This window comes from Dermacentor variabilis, chromosome 3 (genome assembly GCF_050947875.1).
Source record: "Dermacentor variabilis isolate Ectoservices chromosome 3, ASM5094787v1, whole genome shotgun sequence".
NCBI classification, from domain to species: domain Eukaryota; kingdom Metazoa; phylum Arthropoda; class Arachnida; order Ixodida; family Ixodidae; genus Dermacentor; species Dermacentor variabilis.
Genome location: NC_134570.1, coordinates 115,504,261 through 115,528,843, shown reverse-complemented (window position 1 = coordinate 115,528,843; position 24,583 = coordinate 115,504,261). Strand labels below are relative to the sequence as shown.

The following is a 24,583-nucleotide window of genomic DNA, read 5'->3' as shown; positions in this document are numbered from 1 at the left end:
CCTCCAACTTTGCGTTTAACGTTCCTTGTCACCATTTTCTTAACGTTCTTTGTAATTTTCTTCCGGCAGAACAGGTTTCTGAGTAGCAAAACACTGTGTGGTTCGGGTAAGTCTAGGTTAAGTGTTTATCTTCCCCCGCATCAATCATCTGTATTACGTATGTGGTGACAATTCGATTACACGAAATGTACTATCAAGCAGAAACGCCCGATTTCTCAAAAGTTAGGAACCCACGGTTCCTCAGTTTCACCTCCTTTCGGTAAATGCCAGAAGGCCGTTAAACAATACAGACGCTTTGGAATCGCTATCAATATTATATAACATGCATATGTCTCTATGATTAGTGAACTTGGCTTCGTGACAATATTTCTGATAATGAAATTGTACCACCAGGTTGCCTCTTGTATCGACCTGACAGCGGTCCTGACAAGGCAGCGTGGCTGTTCTTTCAAGGCATTCTGTCGATGTTACTACGTGTGATAAAATCGCTGATGATGAAAGTTTGCTGCGTAACATGTGCTTTCTTGTGGATAAATATATTTGCAGTGTACCGCTGTCTCAATGCAAGTGATGTATTGTAGGTGTAGTTATCAAAGCTGTAATTCATCATCATCGCCAGCATCCCCATCGTCATCAGCCTATTCTTTATTTCCTCTGCATGACCAAAGTCTCTCCAAGCGACCTCCAATACCCCTGTCTTGCGCTAGTTGATTCCAATTTGCCCAGGCAATTCTCTAATTTCATTATCCCACCTGAATTTCTTCCGTCTTCGACTGCGCTTTCCTTCCCTTCGCTTTCCACCCATTCTTTAACTCAAATGGTGCACCGGTTACCTACCATATGCGATACTTGGCCGGCCCAGTTCCATTTCTTCCGGTTAGTGTGAACTAGAATATCCGCTATCCTCATATGCATTCTGATCCCAACCGCTCTCTTCCTATCATTTAAAGTTACGCTTGGATATTTTCATTCCAACGCTCTTTGCGTACTCCTTGTTCTCTAGCTTCATTGTTAACCTCCGAGCTCTCCCCCATATGTTAGCACGACTAGAATTCAATGATTGTACACTTCTTTTCGAGGGGATGGGTAAGCTTCCAGTCACGATTTTGTAATGTCTCCCGTATGTACTCTAAGCCTTTTTCATTTCTCTACATTTCGTACTCGTGATCAGGGTCCCCAACAAATTGATCTTGATAAACGTATTATCTGTACAGTATCTAGACATAGGCTGGTGATCCTGATTTTTGTTCAATTGCCAGGCTATTGAATATTACCTTTGTCTTCTCCATCGTTTGTTGCAATTCATCCCCAGTGTTAATGAACAGAAAAATGTCTTCTGCAAACGTATATATTTTGATATATTAGCTGCTGATCCTCGCGCCTAAGCATTTCCAGCCTTATAGCTGGATTACTTCTGCTCAGCAGGCTATGAAGAGCATGGGAGGGATCGTGTCTCCTTTCCTTTTCTAGACTGGCAATTTTCTGCTTTTCTTGTAGAGAAACTAGGTAGGTGTTGAATTTGTAGAATTAACCAAGATATTTACGTATGCCTCATGTACTCCTTGATTACGCAATGCCTCTATGACTGCTGGTATCTCTTCTAAATCAAGTAGTAGTAGTAAACCAGTTTATTGGGGTCCTGAGGAGCTAGGCGGGGACCTGCTAGGTAGGTCCCTACCCAGCCGTTGGCTAGTCCCACGTCGGAACACAGAGGCCATGCCTATCTGCTCGTTCACGTGCCCTCTGGACAGCCAGGAGCTGGACGTCTTGTTTCGGGTCTGTGATGGCATTCGTCCAGTCATCTCAGTTAAAATCCTGTAACACAGGGCACTGCCAGAGCATGTGACTTAATGAGCTAAATTCGGTGCCCCAATCTGGGCAGAGAGGATCAATGTCCAGGTGGAGCATGTTCAGAAAACCCCTAGAGGGGTAGGACCCCGTCTGGAGCATGCGGAGCGTGCTAGCTTGTGGCCTGTTGAGCTTATGATGGGAGAATTGAAAACTCTGCCTACTCATTCTGTAATGAGATGTGATCTCATGAAAATTAACTAGAGGATCACTGTGCACGACCTCTCCCGTACTCAGCCGAGACAGCATCCCGTCGCGGCATATGAAACCTCGCGCACGGTCATGGGCTATCTCATTGGGGCTCAGGTGACTCGGTAATACGTCTGGTCCCATGTGAGCTGGGGACCAGACTATGTGGTGAACAATGTCAGAGGGGTGTTTGCCGTTCAGAATCCTGCTGCTTCTTTGGCTATCAATCTCGATTCAAATGCTCTAACGGATGCTCTGGAGTCCGTGTATACCGTAGTGCGTTTTGAGTCCAGTAATACGAGAGCTACAGCAGCCTGTTCCGTCACATCGAACGAGGAGGTCTTCAACGAGGCTGCCGAGAGGAGTTCTCACCTGTCATTGACTATGGCTACGGAGAACTTGTTGGCACTGACGTGTCGCGCCGCGTTACCAAAGTCTCCGTTCGGGATATGCTCTTTAAGAAAGTTCTAGCCTTCGCTAACCTTCGACCTTTATTGTGTTGGAGGTGCACATTTCTTGGAAAAGGGTCTACAATAAAGGAGTTCCTTGTTTGAATGCCAAATTGTGTGTTATCTCACTGACTGAAGCTAGTACGGAGGTCTGCCGCATCCAGCAGTCTTCTGTCTGCTTTGAAGTTTGATGATCTAATAATTTGTGCTGACCTTTGTGCTTCTATTAACTCCGAAGTTGTGTTGTGCACTCCCAATGTCATGAGTTTCTCTGTGCTAGCCGTACTTGGAACGTCGATCACCATTTTGACACTTTTGCGCATAAGTGTGTCTAATTTATCTATTTCCGTTTTCGTCCAATTGAGGGCCGCGACTATGTATATGACATCGCTCATGAGGAAAGTATGGTGAGCCCTAAGGAGCACATCCTCACCTATAACGCCTTTCTCGTTGGAAACTCTCATAATTATTCTAATAATGCTCTCACTTTTCGTGGTGAGATGGGCCATAGTCTTAGCGTTGCAGCCCTTTGAGTCTATTGAAAGCCCTAGGATTTTGGTAGAGTCTACTCTCGGGATGGTGTGCCCATCTCTGGTACGAAAGCTAATGGGCACCTGATCGCGTGGGGTGAGTCCCCTGGCATCTTGTCTAACCTGTCTGTACAGCAGGAGCTCCGACTTTCCAGGCGCGATCCGGTGTCGGCGTTGGACGTCGTTTCGGCGAAAAACGTTTTCGAACCACCCATACTCAGACCCTACATATCACGCAAGAAATGTACAGAACTAATTGAATTTCTCAAGCTAAAATACGTGAAAAAATCGTAAACTGATTTACACACAACCTATAGAAATGACAGCTCTCGGATTGTAATTTCACCGTACGAGAAAACATTCTGTTTCGCGAAAACACAAAGAAACGCCATTTTCCAGCATTTCTGACATTGACAAACCAGCCGCGCAAGAGGCCGTGTTTCTACCAGAAAGCCCGCCTTCGTGCATAGCGTTCGCGGCCAGCGTTTCCCGCTAAACATCGCGGTCACATACGCTCCAGTTGCTGGGAAGCGTGAGAAGCCAGGGATCTTTGAATGCTATTGCGTTCCATTCTTAAAGGCGAAGCTTAAGTGCCCTTCCAATTTTTATGTTTGTGTGTGCGCGCTGACACCATGCTTCTTAGTTCAGGTAGTAAGCGAATGTTGCCAAGTTTCCACGGCCAATAAAACTACCATCCTTACTTCGTATGACTGTACTTATTTGCTATCGCAATCGATCCTTCACCTCTCGGGCGAAACTTCGAAGTTTTTAGCGATTCTCAGATTGTGCCCAGGGGCCCATTTATGATATGGAGGAGCTACGCCTTTGATTTCTGCGATTGACTAAATCTCCTTCATAGAAAATGAGCGCCTGGTGACCGCAATACGCAATGGTGAAGATGGTGTACGACTGAAAATAAGATGACGCATATACACCTTTTGCAACTATCAAATTAATGTTTGCTGCAGGATATGGTAGCCGCGCCTCGTCAGCCATGTGTTTTGCCGGAGACAAAAAGTACACACATGAGAGACGTCATTTTTATAATCTTTCAACAACACATGTCGCCACACAACCTTTGTGGAACAGAGTTTCCAGCACCGGTGTCTATATCGATTGGACTCTCGTCTTCGACGTTGTCCCCCACCTGCACCATCCTGGCCCGAGACAACAAAATTTTTTCGGCAGTCGTTTGGCGTCCATGTTGCTAAATCCTTCGTTTTCCGCATCATTAGGGAACATTGTACTACTTGTCACCGCTGTGGCAGTGAGCGAGCTATTTACCACCTCCTTCGCCGCTTTCTTCCACACAGAACACGTAGACAGTCACTAGCAACCGCGCTGGCCAGTCTTGACTACCAACCGCTTGCAGAGCCGACAGACCTGGAACGCCGGCGTATACATTCGTTACATCACAACTCGGTCAAGGCATATTTGAGGTTTTTATTTTCGACCGGCTTATTAGAGAGTATATGTATCTCACCGACGTTTCCCACCTCTCTCCATTATTGAATACATCTGCCTTTTCCACTTACTCTCCCCCAGTCCAAAGCAGCAAACCAGAAGCTCTTCAAGCTAACTTCCTCGCCTCTATCATACCATTTCTCTCTCTCTCTCTCTCTCTCTCTCGTGCTTTAAATATGTTTAAATATATTTAACTATGTAAAAAAGTTGTGCGACCAGATGTCTTCATTGGAGCGAAAGTTGCCCTCTCATTTTGTTGAAGTTTGCAAACGCCGTGAATTAGTGGCTGTTGCATTCTACGCTAAGCACTGGATTACGGATCCACATCCTCACCGTGGTGACCGTGTTTGAATGGACAACAAATTCTGTTTTGGTTAAATGCGGGGTAAGGAACCACAGATGACAAAAAAATAGCAGCGCATCCATCCTTCGGAAATCATTGGCGACGTTAATATGATTGCACAAACTTAAGATGGGTGTGTAATCGGCGATATGTGTTGCATGTTATGACTTATAGTATGAAGAGCGGCCCGTTCCCAGTAGCCCATATTTGGGCACACAGGTTGGCGTCAAATAGGATTATTGAAGAGTTGCACATATTCATTGGTGCATGTTGGCACCAACGGTTGATTGAAGAGTGACATACATCATAAGCCAGATAGCCAGTGACTCAAGTTCATTTCATAGGTTTCGCACTCTGTTCGCCATTTGCTGCACCCATTACACCTGGTCTACCCAATGACCCTAGTTGGCGGGAAAAAAGGTTGAGGACGGATGGCAAGACAGACAGACAGGCGGACATATATACCCTAAACTTGGCGAAGTTCTCAAAACATTTGAATTGCAGTAAATGAATACTTCACCTCTGCGACGTTTATCCCAGCCACAGTGTTATTTCGGGAAGCTCAAACTATGCATGAATACCTAATGCAATATGTTTAAATTATGCCACAATGAAATAACTTCTACCCCACGTGTATATGTCAAGCCTTGCATAACTTTCGAGAACACTGAACGGTGAAAGGTTCATTTAGTACTACATAGGCTCTCGGCACAAAGTAAAAACAAAGGTGGACTGAGAATTAGCTGAGCCATACTAAAATTACCTTTTCTGTCGACGTTCTGTCCGCGATTGTGACGTAATCAAATGAAAATGAAAGGTAGGCCACTGCACCAAAGTTGGAACTTATTTTACGCAACATTTGCCGAGAAAATATTGACGAAACGAAATGCTTAGCTGATACCAATGATGCGGCATCTGTTTATCCGGCAAAATTTTGGGACGTGGCTTAAATTTTGAACCCGTCGTTTGTACCAATTTTAAGAAAATTTCTGAGAAATTTAGCTTAGTATAATATGATAGTTTGCGTCTACAATGCATCAGCTTGCAATAACAATAGGGGCCTCTTGTTGTTTTGCAGGGCACAGATGTGTAACGCATTTACTAAGAGTGGTTATTACTGGCTGAATAAAGTATCGTTGTGATCATGGGAATAGACGTATCGCTCTCATTCTCTCTCTCTCTCTCTCTCTCTATATATATATATATATATATATATATATATATATATATATATATATATATATATATTCTAGCGCCGCATTTTCTAATTTTCTAACGCCGCACCGACGAAGCGTGGAAGAGGAAAAAAAGGCGGCGCAAGGTTTTTTGGCTGACCGGCTGTTTCGGGGCATCCCATTTCTTCGCTATCCTTTTCGTTCTAAATACATCCATTCTGCATCCCTAACAAGTAATGGAAGCACTGGTTACTGAACTGCCTGAACAACCCAGTCCTGCAAGATCTTCCAAGAAGCATAGACCTGGCTGGACTACCACCAGAGCCAACAACCATGTCCGATGCCCAAGCAGGCTGGTCAGCGAAAACTATAGAAGAAGGCATCGTTCATATCAGTCATAGACCAAGACGACCTAGCTACTGGACGCTGGAACCAAGCATATACTCAGGTAGAACAGCTGAAGACGTGGATTACTGGCTGAGACACTACGAATGAGTAAGCCGGCATAACGGGTGGAGTACGTCAGCGCAGTTCGTGAACGTTGCATTTTTTCTCGCCGCTACCACTCTACTATGATTTGAGAACCGTTAGCCCGTGCTATCCACTTGGGAAGCTTTTGTCTAGGAATTGAAAGCTTGCTTTGGTGACCCGAATTCCAAAAAGAAAAAAGCAGAACACACACTTTCGCGCAGAGCCCAATTGCCTGGTGAAACGTGTACAACGTATATTCAAGGAACATTGAAACTACGCGCAATTGTGAACGCGAATATGTTGGATGAATACAAAATAGGACATCAGTTAAAAGACGTCGTTTAATATGTCTAGAATTTTTTTAATAGCGAAAGAAAACGTCATCGCTCCTTCAAATTCAGGCAGCAGTGTCGCGCGTTCGAAGCTCTTAAGACTCGAAGACTCTTATCGAAGTTCGGGCGCTTGAACACCGTCACCACAGTTGCAAATATGGAAGCCGCCGCATGCGATGACATCGCCTCGATCGTGCGTCGAGTAGTTCACGATGAGCTAGCACGACATCAGGAAATAGACGCTGGTTATCAGTGTGCGTTTGGCGAGTGCATTCCCGAACCGACATCTTTGTCGCGAGAACATCGCATCGAGCTCCGACCGCCTTCTGAAGTACCACACTTAAATAACACGAACTTTCGGTCTCTCCCGGTGAATTTCAGTTGCTGCCAGTCCTCACCAGTCCTTCGTGAAACTAACGGAGTTCTACCCAACACCACGACGTGTTCGTGCGGAATACCCGATGCCACGACATGCTCCCGTGGAAGTGGAAGAAACCTACCATGAGTAACTACTTAAGAGGAAAAAGTTTATGGAAGCATTTGATAGGCTGCATTGAATAGTAGTCATTCCTATTCAGAATTTTGTGCTCACGTTTTGGAAAACAAAACAAAGACAATTACGAATGCTTGGCGTTTTAACAAGCTGTCCATATTACCGGCTGATTATTCATTTTACCGGCCTTTTTCTCCTTCCACTTACTCAAATGTGCGTGGCAAGATTTCAACAACAGTTTCTCCCTAAGCCACAGTTCCTAAAATAATTCTTGTTGCCTTTTTTAATGCACAGGAAACCAGAAGTGGCGGTGAAAAACCGGCAGAGGTTACTTGTGCACAAGCGCAGCTGGTGTTCCTAACCTGTACAGTGTTACACGCGCCAAAAGTCCGGGCCTTTCATTTGAGTGGAACTCAGTTCACCTTTACTATACAAGAGCACAGTGTTGTCTTTTGTGTCCTACCTTTTTTCTTTCTGCATTATTTCGCACGAAATTACAGCAGCGCAACAGGAACTGTAATCCTGACGAGCTTTCTGACTTACTTTTGATAAATTATCGTCCTCCTTGTAATCATCGCCCACTAACTGGTAAACTCATGGCAAGGACATATCTCTAGTCCACTTTCAGCCTCAGCCACTCTGCCTAGACCTTGCATTCATTCGTCGTGCTCGCAGGAGGGTTGGCTGTACTCTGTGGAAAGAATATATGTGAAAAGAAAGAAAGCCGTAAGAAAGACTTTAGATGCTAAAATTTTGGCCGTGGCACGGCCGTCACAGCGTTTTTAGATCTCTTTCAGTTTGAAAGCTCCGGCGCGCGGAGTGTCGCCTTTCTCTTTCCTGCCGCGCGGTGGCGCTCGCCACACTGTTTGCCCGACCGGCCCGGTCCATCCCTATCGTCGTCGCCTCTGCCGCCGCCTTGTCAAAGTAGCGAGCAGTGGTTTTTTTCACTTGTGCGTGTTTACGCTTTAGTTACACGCATGCACTTCTACACGAGAGATGCGAATCGCCGGCTGGAAAGCAGCGAAAGAGTCACCATTGCAAATAAAAAAAAGCTCGTCTTCTGTAGGCATTCCTTCCGTGTTTCGTACCAGGTGTGCCTGCATTCAGTGTTTGTTTGTGTGCACTTAAATAAATGTTCAAAGTGAACGTGAAAAACCCTGCTCTCTGTGCTGTGCTCCGTACATCGATAACAGAGCGCGGAATTTCGTGACTGTCCTAGAAACAAAACAGAACATGGCTATTTTAAATAGTCCTTTATGGTTCGTGAACTATTCACAAGAACTATTGATAACGTTACGCCAACAGGCACTAAACTATCCAGGATAAACATCGCAAATACGATGCGATAGATAAAGCGCGAAGCAAGTAAACGATCGCAGTTTTTCGCAATCTTGCTTCAGCCTGCTCTTTATCTCACCCTTACTGTTCAGGCCAAACAGTTCTTTATCTATGAGACTGAATTCAGTTTCTACGTGACGAATAAAAAAGGCCAACAAAATTGAATTCTGCGCGTTCGTTCGCGACGTTATAGCGGATGAGATCCGGCAGAGAAGGCTGCCGCAGCAGCTGCCGAGCGCGAGATCTCCGGGCCGACAGTGACAGCAGCGCCGCACGGTGAGTGGAAACGGAAGGGGGCCGCTTTCTCGTACGCGGCTCGGTGGGAGCTTGCGAAATGAAAGAGACCTAAAAACGTTGGCCGTCACAACCAATCCACTCTTATCCGCAAAAATCCTGCTAGAATATTGTGTTAAAACTGCCGCGCGACTGGCCGATCGAGGCACTTTGCGTGTATTCACGAGCTTCTTTGGCCGCTCGGAAAAAATACCTTTATGTAGCATGCATTGAGCAACAGAAAGCTGAATCGGCAGTTTTTCATGTTGATCTTCAATTTTCTCATTGCCACATTTTATCTAATTACAGTATTTCACAAACTGGTTAATTATTTTGGCCTAATCATGTACTTCAGCGGAATGCAAACGATAACCTGAGTATCTAGAAGCGGCGGCAAACAACACAACATTGGTTCTGTCCAGCTACGTGGCATTGTAATATATTTAAATCGTGGTGCATAGCAGTTGGGACACGATATACGCCCGAATGCCTTATATATATATATATATATATATATATATATATATATATATATATATATATATATATATATATATATATATATGTGCGTCTGCATTATTATGTATATTGTTTCGCACTTACAACTGCGGCCGATTTTTCTTTTCCCTGTGGGCATGGTGGTAAGCAGCGGTTTGTATTTTATTAGTTTTCCATTTGCCGGTGTTGGAGTATATGAGATTATAGGCAATGTACAAACACATAATTTGTAACCGATATATTTTGCGCAATATGGCATGAAAGTGACCTCGTTATCTTTGCATTGGATCTTATACTGTGAAGTGTCTTCGACGAAAGAAAGCCAAACTGTTGCAATTTTGTTTGTCATGTTAATTATGATCAACATGCTTCTGTTACCAACGTCAGATAGTATAAGGGGCAGAAACCTCTGTGGGGCATTTGTATGGCTTTTGTCCTTCTTTCTTGTCGATTGTACAAGAAATCAATAAATAAAATCTCATAAAGAAAGCTCGTATCCAACAGTTGCATGCAAACAATTCACTCAACTTGCGGGCCGCCTCTACACAAATCACGAGCGTGTTTCAGAAGGGAGTTTAAACCTAGTCGCACGGGCTCGTACTATGCACTGCACCGAAAAAAAAAAGCATGCAACCCGTCTGTAGCACAAGTGGCTATATGTAGTGATTAGATATGTGTACCGCATCTTGTTAGCTTTCGCATTCGCAGACCAACCAAGGAGCCATTTAGTGAATCGACTCGTCGCAAATGAGAAGATACCGCTTAAAATGACACGTACTACACTAGAGAAAGGACCAGTATGGCACCATTAGGTTTATGAAACATTCACACTTACCTCGTTTGTTGGTTGAGAGGCCGATGACTACGAGGAACTAAGGAGCGCCTTCACCAATCCAGCTACTATTCCTCCAGGCACCACTCCGATAAGGCACAAGAACAACAGCGATGCCATATAGCGCCGAACGACGCCGCGGTCTTTCTTTTGTGAGCTCTTTTTAGATTATGCCTGCTGAAAGCGGCAGACTTGCGGACCAGCTATTTTGGAGAAGCCTGCAGTTCAATGTCATTACCATGGGCTATTAGATCGGTCCTTTTCCATCTAAAACAGCCTAGGCTATTTTACTACGCACATGAATCGCCGAGGCTTTACTCTGGCTAACTGCTGCAGCACGATGCAGTCCCTCCTTGCCGTCATGTCGCGAAGGATCTCCTTCGAGCCTACTTTCTTGCCTTCGGTCGAATTAACCAAGTGCATCCTGTAGCGCAACAAACACATTTAAATACAGTATCTGCATTCCTAGGATTCCACCACTTCCTCGAAAAGTGTAACAATTAGCGTCAATAGCCTTCAAGATTAATTTTATTCGCCCACTAGAAGCCATCTTTTATGCTGTCGCTATGCTACTTGTGACACGAAAGCGTGCCTCCGGCGTCTGTAGCAGCAAAACGGCACCTAAATTCCCATTGCCTCCTACGCCGCTTCACGAGCGCCCCTTGCGCGCCCTTGACGCTGGTTTGCTAGCCCGTGCCACGACGGAAGATAGCGGGAAAAAGGGGACAGCTGTTGCCTCGATATTGCGCCAGGGTAGAGCGCTTCACTGCGAGCCATGTTGCCCGTAGAAGTGCTGAGGTGTCCGCGGAATTTCATTTGTCCTCGCTGCTATGCCTTCCGTTCGCGCAAAATTGTCGCTTCTTTCGGAACAACTTGTAGCATGCCATAATATATTGCGGGCTAAATACTTTGCAGGCGAGAAAGAAAAACCAAGGATTAGAAGGGCGATGTGAATCCGCGAACGGTCGGGTTAGAGTCCGGCTCCCTGTTGAATAGAGTGCGTTACACATCGGTCCAATCGCCTCATAACATTTTAGTGGCAGCTGTGGTGTACAAGCTAAGTGAGAATGCACCCAGAGCGTGCATGGCGAAGCGACTACGACACGAAGTACGAATAACTTATCTATGGCAAGACCCTGCCTACGAGCAACATTGCGACAATGAATTCCACAAATCTACAGGACACGTCTATATTCGATGACATACTATCTTGATACTCTCACAGAATACATATGTATACCATTTTAGTGGCCAATAAGTGGGGAAGGTCGGCGAAAGGCGCCGGAGCTAATGGCAAATTTGTGTGTCCAAACTGCAAAAGTCCTGAATGCGTCGCTCACATAAATGGAGAAGTTCCACTTACTGAGACAAGCCCTGGCTAACACCTATAGTAAACTCCTCCCTACCTCTTCTTCGCTACGTCGGCCACAGGAAATACCATGAATGGCTGCAAGAGCTGTTCCGAAATTCAGCGCTTCCCGATAAAGGTGCTTCAGGGCGGTCCTTCTAATGCGGTTAATGTAATTTCCGTGGAAGTCATTTCCGTGGCAGACACCGACTTTGATCCAGAGGATCGTTGCCACTTAGATATTCATTCCGAAGGTTCGTCCCGCGACTTGCGTTCTGTCAATTGATACCTGCTACAGTTCACACCACGTGGCAGTCGCTCATGGCAGTCGGTGAATTAACAAACTATGAGCAGGCTACGAATAACAAAAGCTCGAATCCAAAGCTACATGCCCCAATGATATTAATTTGACGCCTGTCTCTACGGAAACTACCCAAACCATTGAGTGTGTTTCCTCCTACTTCCTATTGTCCGGCGCACCACGAAAAGAAGATACCATGCAATCCGTTTGGAGTAGCGGTAGCTATATAACGGACTTTGCTATATATGTGTGTCACACCCTATAAATTAGCGCTCGCATTCGCAGACAAACCAATACGCCATTGAATGATAGATTGAATAGTCGCAAATAAGAAGCTCACGCTTAGTATTACACCTGGTACTTTAGACAGAGGACCAGGCACCATTACGCTCATGAAAAATTCGCACTTACGTCGCTTGTCGGTAGATAAACAGATGACTACGATGAGCTAAGCAGCGCCGTGACCAATCAGGCTCCTAGTCCTCCTGGCACCACTCCGATAAGGCACAAGAACAACACCAATGCCATAGGGCGCCGGTCATCGCCGCGGTATTCCTTTTGTGAGCTCTCGTTGGATTCTCCCTGCGGAGCGCGGAAGATTTGCGTATCAGGTACTTCGCAGAAATATGGAGTTGACTGCCGCTATCACGGGTTGTTAGCGCTGCCGGTTTCCACCTGACACAATATAAGGCATTTCACTACGCTTGAATGCGTACATAAAGATGGATATACACAAGCGTTGCATGGTTTGCGATCATGATAATGTGACGTCCCTGCTCACAAAACTGTGAATCTCTTCGTATAACGCCATGAAATGGTAGCACCCATGAATCCAGAACAAAGTGCTTCAGTTGCATTCAGTTGTTTACGGCTAAATAGAAAAAGCGCACAGACAGTAGCAATAACGACAACAGCGGTTAAGAAGCTCTGAATTTAAAGCCAAAAATTTTTTTTGAATTGATAAATTACGGTATTTAAGAATTCTGTTTGCGTTTCGAGATACCATATTTTTTTTCTTTGAATATTCGTAGGATAGCATATTCTCAGGATACTTCACGAACTTTCCGTTGCCTATAATTCTACCTTGTCTCTCTCGCTATTCTGCTCGCCAATCGCGTTGGCTACCAGCTTGGGCCACTATGCTGTCGATGGTCTAATTGGTACAGTATGTTGCTGTGCATGGGAACGCCGGTTCAAGATGCTCCAACTTGGGTGGAATGAGTATTTGATCCAACGTTCGTGCCGCTGCTCAATAAGGTTCTTAATGTCCCATTGGGTCGGTGGGTACGTGCCACTAGGTATGCCTCCCTCCTCAACGCACCTTCTCGGCACCGACTTGAGTCACTGGGCATGTGCTAAAGGTTATGTGTCTCTCGTCATAGTTAAAAAAATATTTAAAACTTCTCCAGTGCTGGGGGCAATCAAACCCTTATATACGTGGTATCATAACTACCATGCACCAAGAAATAAACATATGCAGATGCCACGTAGCTGGACAGAACCAAGGTGATCTTGTTTGCCAGCGCTTGGAGATACTCTGATTATTTTTCGCATTCCGCTTATCTAATTAGCCTTCATAATTTAATCAACTTCTCAAACATAAGAATTCGATTAAACGTTTCAATGAGAAAATTGTAGAGCAACATGAAAAACTACCGATACAGCTTTCTGTTGCTCAATATGTGGTACATACAGTGTTTTTCCGAACATGAAAGAAGCCCGCAAATACACCGAAAATTGCCGCGTGAATGCCCGCTCGAGGCACATATTTCGTGTAGTCGTTACGTTTCTTACGCTCGGGAAAAATTCTCAACCTTTTTTCAGATGGATCAATCACTACGGCAAACTTTCCTTAGCGGCGCATCGCCCGCGACTTGCGGACTTCGTCGGCAGCCGCCGATGGCTCGAGCCGGTAGGCCTAGCTGAATGGAGCCGAAGCAGCAGCCGACGGTGCCCGAGATGGAAACGCCGCTAGAGTCACTAATCGTTTATTTTCGTGAGAATTTTAGCGCCTACACAATTATGACATGGTCAAACGGTTCTCTCCATACACTGTCGGTAGCGAACAGCAAACTAGCTAGGCGAGCCGCGTCGCATGGTCGACGCTGCGCGTTGGCAGTCTGCGAAACCAAGTGTGCGCACTCGGCGAGACATGACTAGCGAGTTTCGACGACATACATTCCCCTCTTTATCATAGGAGTGCACGTCACTCGCACCAATGTTGTGCTGGCATCATCAATCTCCAAATCCAAATTCATGATATTCTTAACGTACTCCTCTAACCTCAGGGCCAAACCTCGATGACCCTGGAGAAAAGCGGTAGTTTTATGCAAAGCAAATGCGCCACAGTCGAGAATCCACGTCAAGCACCGCAAAGGGAACAACGTGATGCCATCCGTAGTTGTTTTGCCACAGTGAAGAACGGATGGCACTCCCACGGCAGAAGACAAGCATATGCCCGGAAACGCTAATCACTTTCCAACCACAAACACTCGCACGCACACCATAGGAGCTTCGCTTGTTGTACGACTGCTGGCGCTCACTACTGTGCAAATCGTCAATTACAGCAGGGAGCAACCGTCAACGACATCCGTGGGAGCTGCGTCAGCCCCTGCTACCGGACGGCCCCCTGACTCCTACGTCAGAGGCGGGCATATCACATCAGGAGTCCACCGAGATGGTGGGATACTGTGGGCTCTGGGCTACGAGCAGTTCGGCCAGTCCGCTTGTGCGGCATAAGGATAATGAGTTTTATCGTCTAACGACCTAGAGAAAATAATATGTCTAAATGACGACATTTTTGGGTACCGTGTGTGGTGCGTGCTAAGACGTGTAAAAGGCTCTGACATGTAATATGTTTTGATTCAGTAATGTAGACTTCTGAGACGTAGTGTGCTCCCATAACAAGGGAGCTGTGTGCTATAATGCCACTTGTATATATGCAATGTAAACACGTTCATGCATCAGGAACCTCTGGGCCTAATCACCTCACCTGCATGCAAATGTCAGCGATAGAGATAGACAATGGCGTGGGTCCGCTTAGTCAACTTAGTACAATGTCCCATTACATAGCCCACGCCAGCAACCGGGTTTAAGCTCCTGATAGCGTAGCCATGGCTAGCGGACATCCATGTGACGCCCGACTCCTAACTACAAATCTAGTACAAAAGCACTAAGGCCACAAAATTTGTTGGCGCCGCGTTTGGACGAGAACATACCTCAGTAATACAGGCAAAATGTTGTCACAGTGTTTACTACGTCATTAAGCAGGTGTACCTTCCACCAATGTGTGAATGGATTGCCCCGTTGCCATATGCGAATGGCTGCCACTTCGGCAGTTGCGGTGGTTGCCCACCTCAATAACTGCATCTTGTTTTGCATTGCAAGGGTTTTGTTTACGAGAAGTAAAGGTTTCCGCACGTGTTCGGCCTCTCAGGCTGCTTGAGGTTGATTTTATTCATATATAGCCGTAGCTAACTACCTAGGTTCCGCCGCAAATTGGCTTTCTGAGCTTGTCCTTTATATATATATATATATATATATATATATATATATATATTGCAATGCGAAAGCATTATATGCTCCACTGCGCGAACATCCGACGTTGCAGTCAGCGATGTGACCGGATGGCGGTACAAAAATCGGCTGACGGCAAGGAGTGGGATCACATCAGAAATACTCAAATTGACGTCAGATTTCTCAGGAAGGATCCTCTAAAGAGAGTAAATTAATGCCTTTGAAAAGAATATATAGTACATTTTGGTCTCGGTGGGAAACTAACCCCGGCCTCCTGGGTACGTGACAAGCACGCTTTCCCGACGCCGAGGCGGCTGCATGGTAATATTGGACTAAATGTGTGCCAAACGCGTGAGTCATTGCGCACGTGACGTCACCGCCATCTGACTGAATAAACGTGTGGCAAGGTTATTGCCTTATACGGCACATCGCCTCTTGGCTGAGGTGTTTTATTTAATTGATTTACGGGGCTGCACGGGCCAAAACCTCTATCGCATTATGATGTACGCCTTTTGTTTCTCCAATTGGTTCTCCATCAGGTTGTTTAACGAGCACCTCAATCAAACTGACACGTCATGGTGGCTCCGTGGCAATGGTGTTGGGCTGCTGATCATAAGGTCGCGGGACCGAATCCCGGCAAAGGCGGTCGCATTTCGATGGAGGCGAAATGGGAAAACACCCGTGTACTTAGATTTAGGTACACGTTAACGAATTCCAGGTGGCCAAATTTTCCGCAGTCCTCTACTACGGCGTGCCTCATAATCAGAAAGTGGTTTTCGCACAGAAAACCCCATAATTTCTTTTTCAATCAAAGAGCACGAGCGTTCTTGTATTTCGCCCCAGTCGAGAGGTGCCTGCCGCGGTCGGCATCGAACCCGTAACCTCGAGCAATGTCATAGCCCAAAGTCTAGTACGACGGACCCATAAGTGTTTGATGTGCGACCGCTTCCGCTGTGTCGCTAGACAATACGGTGCTTCAATGCGGCTTCGAGTCTGCGCACCCTGCGTCAGTCTTCCTCTTGAAATATTTGCATGGTGTTTACTTTTCATAAATAGCCGAAACGTACCGCACCGCAATTCAAACGTAAATTTATTGAGTTTCTCGGCACCGCTGTTGTGTGTAGTAATACCGTTAGCTCGCCTTCTCACGTCACCTTTCCCCTCCACCGCCTTCCCCCAGGTATAGGAACTGCGAGAGGAGAGTGACAGAGCTGTCATCCAGTCGTTCCGTGCCTGCGTCGGTTTGACACATTCCTTCTCTCCTTTCCCTGCCTCCTCTCTACCATTCTATCTACCTCCCCTCCCCTCTGGGCTGCTTCACGTTAGTAGAAAGGTAAGCGAAGCAGTTTCTTAAATGCTTTTGCCGTGAGTACGGCGAGTATGAAAACTTTGCAGTTACCTTCTTTTTCGCTGGAGAGGCCGATGACTATGAGTAGCTAAGCAGCGCCCTCACCAATCCAGCTAGTAGTTCTCCATGGCACCACTCCTATAAGGCACAAGAACAACAGCGATGCCATATAGGGCCGGCCATCGCCGCGGTCTTCCTTTTGTGAGCTCCAGTTACTCTCTCCCTGCGGTGCGCGGAAGAACTTCGAATCAACTATTTTGCAGAAGCATCCAATTGAGTGCCACTATCATGGGCGTGTAGCGCGATCGTTTTCAATCTGAAACAACTTAATGCATTACTACGTTCGATTGTGCACATGAAGGTGGTTCATTGCACGCGTTCAATGCTTTATGAACATCATAATTTGACGTCACTGCGCAGAAAATTGAGAACTTGCTCGTAACAGCAAAATGTAGAGGCGTCCTTCAATACAGAATAATGTGCTCCAGAGAATACAGCATCATTCGATTGTTGTACACTAACAAGAAGTCTACAAACAGACGCAATAAAGACGTAACCGGTGAAAAAAAAATTAAATTATGGCGTTTTACGTTCCAAAACCACTTTCTGATTATGAGGCACGCCGTAGTGGAGGACTCCGGAAACTTCGACCACCTGAGGTCCATTAACGTGCACCTAAATCTAAGTACACGGGTGTTCTCGCATTTCGGCCCCATCGAAAGGCGGCCGCCGTGGCCAGGATTCGATCCCGCGACCTCAGGCTCAGCAGCCCAACACCATATCCACTGAGCAACCACGGTGGGTGAAACCGGTGAAAAAGCTTTAATAATAAATGAGCACAAAGGATGAACAATAAATTTATTTTAATTAATAAATTACGGCATTTCAACGTTCTCCTTGCATTAATTTTGGAATGACATATTAATTACCTGACGAAAAAAGCATGATTTCCTTCTCTATATTGATGGCAGAACACCAGAGCTGGCACGGTAGTGTGGTGTGAAAGACTTCGGAGTATTACATAGTTACCTTTCTTACGGTAGTTCATGCACTTCCCAGCGTCTATATGTCTCCTTGTCTATTTGCCTGTCTGCATCTCTAACAGTCTTCACACTAGCTTCGGCCACTAGGCAGTCGTAGTTTATAGGCACACTGGGATGCGGTACTTGGGGACTTCGGTTCAAAACCAACCGTCTGACCAATTTATGTGACTGGGTATGTGACAGAGCTTACGCGCTGCTTTTCAATTAACCTCTTTCATGCCAACTTGGGTCACTGGATACGAGCCATTTGGTACTGATCACTTGATCACTTGTTTAAACTTGTCCGGTGTTAGGCGAATCTAACTCGCGTTTTATATAGCAATATCATCTTGTCGGGTTATAATTTTACACCCCTGCCTCGCACCCACTTCGCCGCGGCGCCACTGGATAATACAGCGTATCTAGAGGGAAGCGTATGGGCTCTTTTATGCCGATAACCAACCACGGTCAAGCAAAAAAGCTCACAACGTCGCGACGGCTTGATGATGTCAAGGCGGTGTCACCCTCCGTCATTGTTTATTGTTTCTTTTGTAGCTTAGCAAGCCTCCTCTCAAAGCGATAGCTGTTTTTCATGCGGAAGGGTTCATTGGCCTCTTCCCTGCATTTTTCGGGCGCTTGCTGGTGTTGTCTTACAGGACTGGCCAATAATTTTCACATTAAAAAGCAGCCACTAGGTAAATGGCTAAGCGAGGCAGCCTCTGGCCGCCAGGTGATGTGCATAAAAGCAACGATAGCTCAAGCGCAATGAAGCCTGATATTAGGCGGTGTCGTATATGGCTTGTAAAATGGCCTATTTTATGCTGTAGCTGGCCGTCCTCAGATAAGCAAACAGCAACACTGGTAGCGCATGTAGCATGTGCGACGCTAATCTCAAGGTATGACGTCTCACGCTGGTGGAGGCGCGCCTCATTAAGCCACCATTGCGAGGCGGCTAGTATTTTTACGCCAAGGCGCTACTTCTGCAGCACAGCTGTTGCTGCGTGGCATGCTATGCGTGGCCATTATATTGTACCCCGTACTGTTAAACACTTTATTCAAAGTTGTTGATAGAGGAGTCTGAGTGGGAGCGAAAAAACCTTCGCAGAGATGGAGTTTTGTGACACCGAATCAGGCGCTAATTGCTCAATGCAGCGGTCCAAGTAAAAATGCGTTACGAAGTGCTCGTTGTAGTGTGTTTGCCATAGATTAAGGAGCCGAAGGCTTTTCGGAATAATTTTTATTGCAGCGAGAGAAAAAATTTTCAATTTGAGCAACTTAGCGCCACTCAGCAAACTACAACAATCATAAGGCTATAGATAATTATGACAACAAAAGCATACGAAGAATTAAATGCGACTTTTAATTGTAGTTTAGAAATGATACTCTTAGTGCAAATGAAAGTGGACGAAATAGCTAATTGAAAATGACGGGAGCCGAACGCGCCACCTTCGAAATTGAGCGCCTCGCGGAAAAGGTGTTGCCGGGCGCCCCGTGTAATACATTTAATGTAGCTACCGCGAATGCTTTCATTGACGCTCACTTGGACTCAGATGATCATCGCCAGCAACGAGTAGACCCCGAAAACGTCATCCTAGAGCTGTCATTCTGGCTACTGCCATGTACGCTACCCTTCAAACTACGCGACAGTCGCCCATGACGTTCGGTGACATAACAAACCACCAGCAGGTTAAAAATACCAGAAGCTTCAATCCAACAGTCACATGCAACGAACGCGATCAGTTTGCTGGCTGCCTCAATGCAAATCACAAGCGTGTTTCTGAAGCGAGCTCAAACTCGGTCTCATTTGCTCATACTGTGCAATGGCCCAGAAAAAAAAATCACAGACAAAGAAGAAAAAAGAAATGGGCCTCCAATCCATGCTATGTACGTGGTTGGAGATCGAAGCTGAAAATGGCAAATATAACGATTACCCATTGTGACGTGGCTTGAAATTATTCACATGGCGACATTCACATGCATTTTACCAAATTATTAGCCTAAGAAGATTCGAAGAATCACGACTAGGCTTGCGCCGCGGCTTCCGGCAGCTACAAATAAGTGGATCGGACAGGAGAGAAATGCACTTAACCAAACTTACCCCACACCTCGTACAGCTCTCACTATACGTGGCGTCTGCAAAGCACTGTCACACCACATATCTATTGCTAGACGGGTCCTTTCACGCACGAAAAATGCAGTTACGTCACTCCCTACTTCGTACGCCATGTACAGTTGCCGCCTACCAACAACTGCAGCCTATGCAACTATAAGCTTTAGCAGGAAACGTGTGCGGTGAATGCTTTGCGCGAAGGCGAGCTATCTGGTTCTTTTTTTTTCTTCTTTTTTGGCCAGGGCGGCCCCGCTCCTCCCGCGGATGTGCGGAGACGAGCACCATGTGCTGATGCTGCAAGGAACCCAGAGGCGCACGCGGCAAGAGCCCCCTAAGCTTTTGGCTACGGAAACGACAGACCCTTTGAGAGGTACAGCTATACAGCCCCCGCTCTAAAGGGAAAACGAAGAAAAAAAATTACCGACGATTACGTTACTTCCTAATGCGAAATTTGAGCGCAGCAAATAAGCTGTTTCACCTTTTCGATAGATTGAGGCAAAGAAATCGAGCAACACATGTATGCGCTATCACAGAATTTTTTTTTATATTTCCCGTACTCCTGGATCATCTCGACGGCGGCGACGGTAAGCTTCTGCTTCGGCGGCACGCACCTCTGGATTCTGACGGCGACGGCGCTGGGCCTCTGCTCTGGCAGCTCGTTTAGCAGCAGCAGCAGCAGCAGCAGCAGACGGAGGACTTCCATCGGTCGTCTCGCTCATGGCTCAGAAAGAACTGGCAGATAATTTCGCAGTGGCGAACGGCAGCGGCAATTTCGGCTCGGGCGGTGCACATATACAGATCCGCCGCCACCGATCTGGCTCTCTGATTGCCACCGCACAGGGCGAACGGCAGCGGCAATTTCGGCGCGGGCGGTGCACATATACAGATCCGCCGCGACCGATCTGGCTCTCTGATTGCCACCGCACAGGGGTTGCATTGGAGGAGGAGCGAAGAAAGGAATTAAGTTCGAGCCGGCGCTTTGACAACCGGAGACTCGCAGGAAGAGGGGGGAGGGGGGCTGCGTGTACACCCAGCGGCAAACGATGGGGGCAGAAGCGCGCGCAGCAAGCGGACAACACGATAAAGGGAGGAGGGAAGAGATAGCAGCGACTGACTGATGCCGCTGACGCCGATAGTGAGTCAACCCCAGCTGCGGAGTTGGTTTCAGGGACAACGCCGCCGATGCCGACACAAACAATATGATACCCTCGCTTCCGCAGCGCTAAGAACCAGGTCTAGCCGTGGGAAGGTGGTCACGTATTCGTCGACGTGCCGGGGCCTACGTGAAATAACCGGCGCGTCGGCAACTGAAGAGCACCCTATCCGCCACACAAGAACAGGGGGGGGGGGACCCTTTCCTCCTCTTTCTGCATGGCGGCGACGGTGTTCTATGCAGTCACGTTATCTTGACTCTCTAGCGGCGTCAGCGGCATCCAGCGGTATCAGTCAGTCGCTGCTAGCGCTGGGGGGATGAAAGGGGGGCGGAGCTGGTAACGAGGCCGACGACAACGCCGACGACGACGCGAAACCCAGGAACGGACGCCAAAGAGCTGCGCTCTAAAAGGAAAGCACGGCACCGGTCAGTAGTACCGACTGCTACAAATAGCGATTAGATATACGCGGGTACCATATCGGATGCGTTCACGTTTACAGGACAAGAAAGCACCCACCGAATGAAGAATTGAACATTCGCAAATCAGAAGATAATCCTGAGTACGACACGTGGTACACTGGACAGCGGATCGGCACCATTAGGTCCGTGAAAATTTCGCACTTACGTCCTTTGTCGGTCCATACACAGATGGCTACGATGAGCTAAGCAGCGTCGTCACCAATCCAACTCCTGTAGTCCTCCCGGCACCACTCCGATAAGGCACAAGAACAACAGCGATGTCCTATAGCGCCGGACGGCGCCGCGGTCTTCCTTTTGTGAGCTCTTGTTAGATTCTACCTGTGGAGCGCGCAAGACTATTACGTCACAACAGAGTTTCTGGATTCAAATTCGATAAATTACATCGTATGCGTTCTGATTTGCCCGACTTATTATTCTCTTTTTAGGAAGATTATACATTTCAGGAAAACTGCAAATAAACCACCTATATATATATATATATATATATATATATATATATATATATTCTTACGGGGTGCATTTCATCGACAGTAAACGGCTAGCACTTGGCTAGTCAATACTGCACAAGGCACACAGGTATTTGCAGGTCTTTTGCAGTCCGACAGGAGAGACTCCCCCAGCCCGTTCAGCACTGTTTGCGACATTATGCCCGGCCGGTGAAGCAGCGTCCCGGTGGCGTATACGGAAAGCATATCCCCTGCGCCGGAGGGTCAGAGCTGCGCGCCCATTGGCTCTGGCCGCAGGCCACTTCCGCTAGCAAGCCATCACCCAGGGCTGCGGCCTCCGACGTTGTCTCCCAGATTTACATTTGTTTACGTTCCGACGCTGGGCTGCCGCCGCGGTGAACACGCTGCAGCAGTGGGCACTGATACGCCGTGATAGAAGGACGCATCATTTGCATTATGGTGTAACCGAGGCACGTGAAGCAACACTAAATACTTTAAGAAACGCCTGTGTGACGCTTCGCAATGGTTGTGTGCAGGCCTTTGACAACGCCACGCCTCACTGCCGAAAGCCGCTTAGCCCCGTTTTCAATGACGTTGAACTAGCATTCATGCGAAACGTGGACATGCGCCACATGGAAAAGGAATAAGATGGTGGCGGCATGATCATGGAGCCATGTGCTGAGGCCACAGCAATAACGATGACACGGTAAATTTTTGTTGCAGCTCGGAGTGAATATTTCCGAGAACGCTAGTACGATCAGGTAAGACAACGCCGCATACGTTACGCGGAGCGCGCACTTGTCCAAGATATTTCGACGTCACACAGAGTGACTGAATGCATGCCACGAGGAATCAGAAGGGTGCATATATTTACAGATGTACATCCATAAGCTTTCAAAGCATGCTTCAAACCATGAGCATTTTTGTGCTGTCGCGCCTGCATCTAAACTCTGACCGCCATTCTTCATGGGATATGATTTTCTGATACTGGCTATGCTTGAAGGTAAGCAGCGCCGTCACCTGTCTACCTCCTAGTCCTCCCGGCACCACTCCGATAAACCACAAGAACAAGAGCGATGTCCTATAGCGCCGGACGACACTGCGGTCTTCCTTTTGTGAGCTCCTGTTAGATTCTGCCTGCGGGGCGCGGGAGACTATTATGTCCCCACAGAATTTCTCAATACAAATTCGATATATTAGATTGTATGCATTATGATTTGCCCCACTTATCATTCTTTTTAGGAAGATAATATATTTCAGAAAAACTGCAAGTAAACCACCAGTTCCGCAAATTTTTTACTGTGGCGGTCCGACTAAACATGTGTTACGAAGTGCTCGTTGTAGTGCATGTGCCAAAGCTTAACCAGACAAAATTTAATCGGATAAATTTTCGTTTAAAGCTAAGAAATAAAGCGTCAGGTTGAGCAACTTATACTCAGTGCACTACATCAATCTTAAGTCAACAGACGATTAAGTCAAGAAGAGCGCAAAGGAAATTTTTGTAGTGTTATTGGAAGGGTAGAAATAATACACCAAAGGTAAATGAAAAATCACAAAAAATGATGCGCAATGCCATGCCCTGTGGCAACAGTGGAGTTTTCAAAGCTATTTGCTTTGATACACGATAATTAGCGGTGACCTTCACGAAGACTGTTTAGTTTCTTCACCGCTTAGTACATGAGTGTGGTGAGTTAATCCTACCCGTTACCTTGCGTGCGATACTGCTATTGGAGTAGAAGTAGCTATATAAGGCGATCGGCTATATATGTGTGCCACATCCTATAAGTTAGCGCTCGCATTCGCAGAAAGAACAATACGCCTTTGAATGAAATATTGAATCGTCGCAAATAAGAAGCTCGCGCCTATAGTATTATACGCAGTACCTTAGACAGAAGACCAGGCACCATTGGATTAATGAGAAACCCGCACTTACATCGTTTGTCGGTAGATAAACGGATGAATACGATGAGCCAAGCAGCGTCGTGACCAATCCAGCTTCTAGTCCTCCCGGCACCACTCCGATAAGGCACAAGAACAACAGCGATGCCATATGGCGCCGGCCATCGCAGCGGTCTTCCTTTTGTGAGCTCTCGTTAGATTCTCCCTGCGGAGCGCGAGAGACTTGCATATCAGGTACTTCGCAGAAATATGCAGTTGACTGCCGCTATCACTGGCTGTTAGCGCTGCCGTTTTCCATCTGACACAACCGAAGGCATGTTACTACGCTTGAATGCGTACATAGAGATGGAGCTACGCAAGCGTTGGATGGTTTGCGATCATGTTAATTTGACGTCCCTGCTCACCAAAACTGTGAACCTGTTCGTATAACGCCATGAAATGGCAGCGCCCACGAATCGAGAACAAAGCGCTTCAGTTGCACTCAGTTGTTTAGCTTTCAGTTGTTTACAGCTAAATCGAAGAAGTACACACACAGTAGCTATAACGACGACCAGCGTTGAAAAAGCTCTAACTTTAAGGCTAAGAATGAACTTGAACTGGTAAATTACGGTATTTAAAAATTATTTTCGCGTTTCGAGCTAGCATATCTTTTTCTTAGAATATTCTTAGGATAGCATATTCTTAAGATACTTCACGCACTTTCCGTTGCCTATAATTCTACCTTG

At 46.6% G+C, this 24,583-nt stretch overlaps 2 long non-coding RNA genes across 3 annotated transcripts; both read right to left on the bottom strand.

The window, feature by feature from the left end:
• Positions 1 to 4,049: 4,049 nt before the first annotated feature.
• On the bottom strand, positions 4,050 to 10,475 carry LOC142574119 (uncharacterized). Its single transcript, XR_012826428.1, has 3 exons — positions 10,239 to 10,475; positions 7,838 to 7,985; positions 4,050 to 4,399 (listed from the first exon to the last, which is right to left on the bottom strand). It is a non-coding gene; the product is annotated as an uncharacterized LOC142574119 (long non-coding RNA).
• A 75-nt stretch (positions 10,476 to 10,550) lies between these two features.
• Positions 10,551 to 24,058, bottom strand: LOC142574118 (uncharacterized). Of its 2 annotated transcripts, XR_012826426.1 has the most exons (4): positions 23,893 to 24,058; positions 21,659 to 21,831; positions 12,296 to 12,466; positions 10,551 to 10,659 (listed from the first exon to the last, which is right to left on the bottom strand). It is a non-coding gene; the product is annotated as an uncharacterized LOC142574118 (long non-coding RNA). The 2 variants fall into 2 exon arrangements; XR_012826427.1 differs by lacking the exons at positions 10,551 to 10,659; positions 12,296 to 12,466 and adding an exon at positions 16,806 to 16,971.
• Between the last annotated feature and the right edge of the window lie 525 nt (positions 24,059 to 24,583).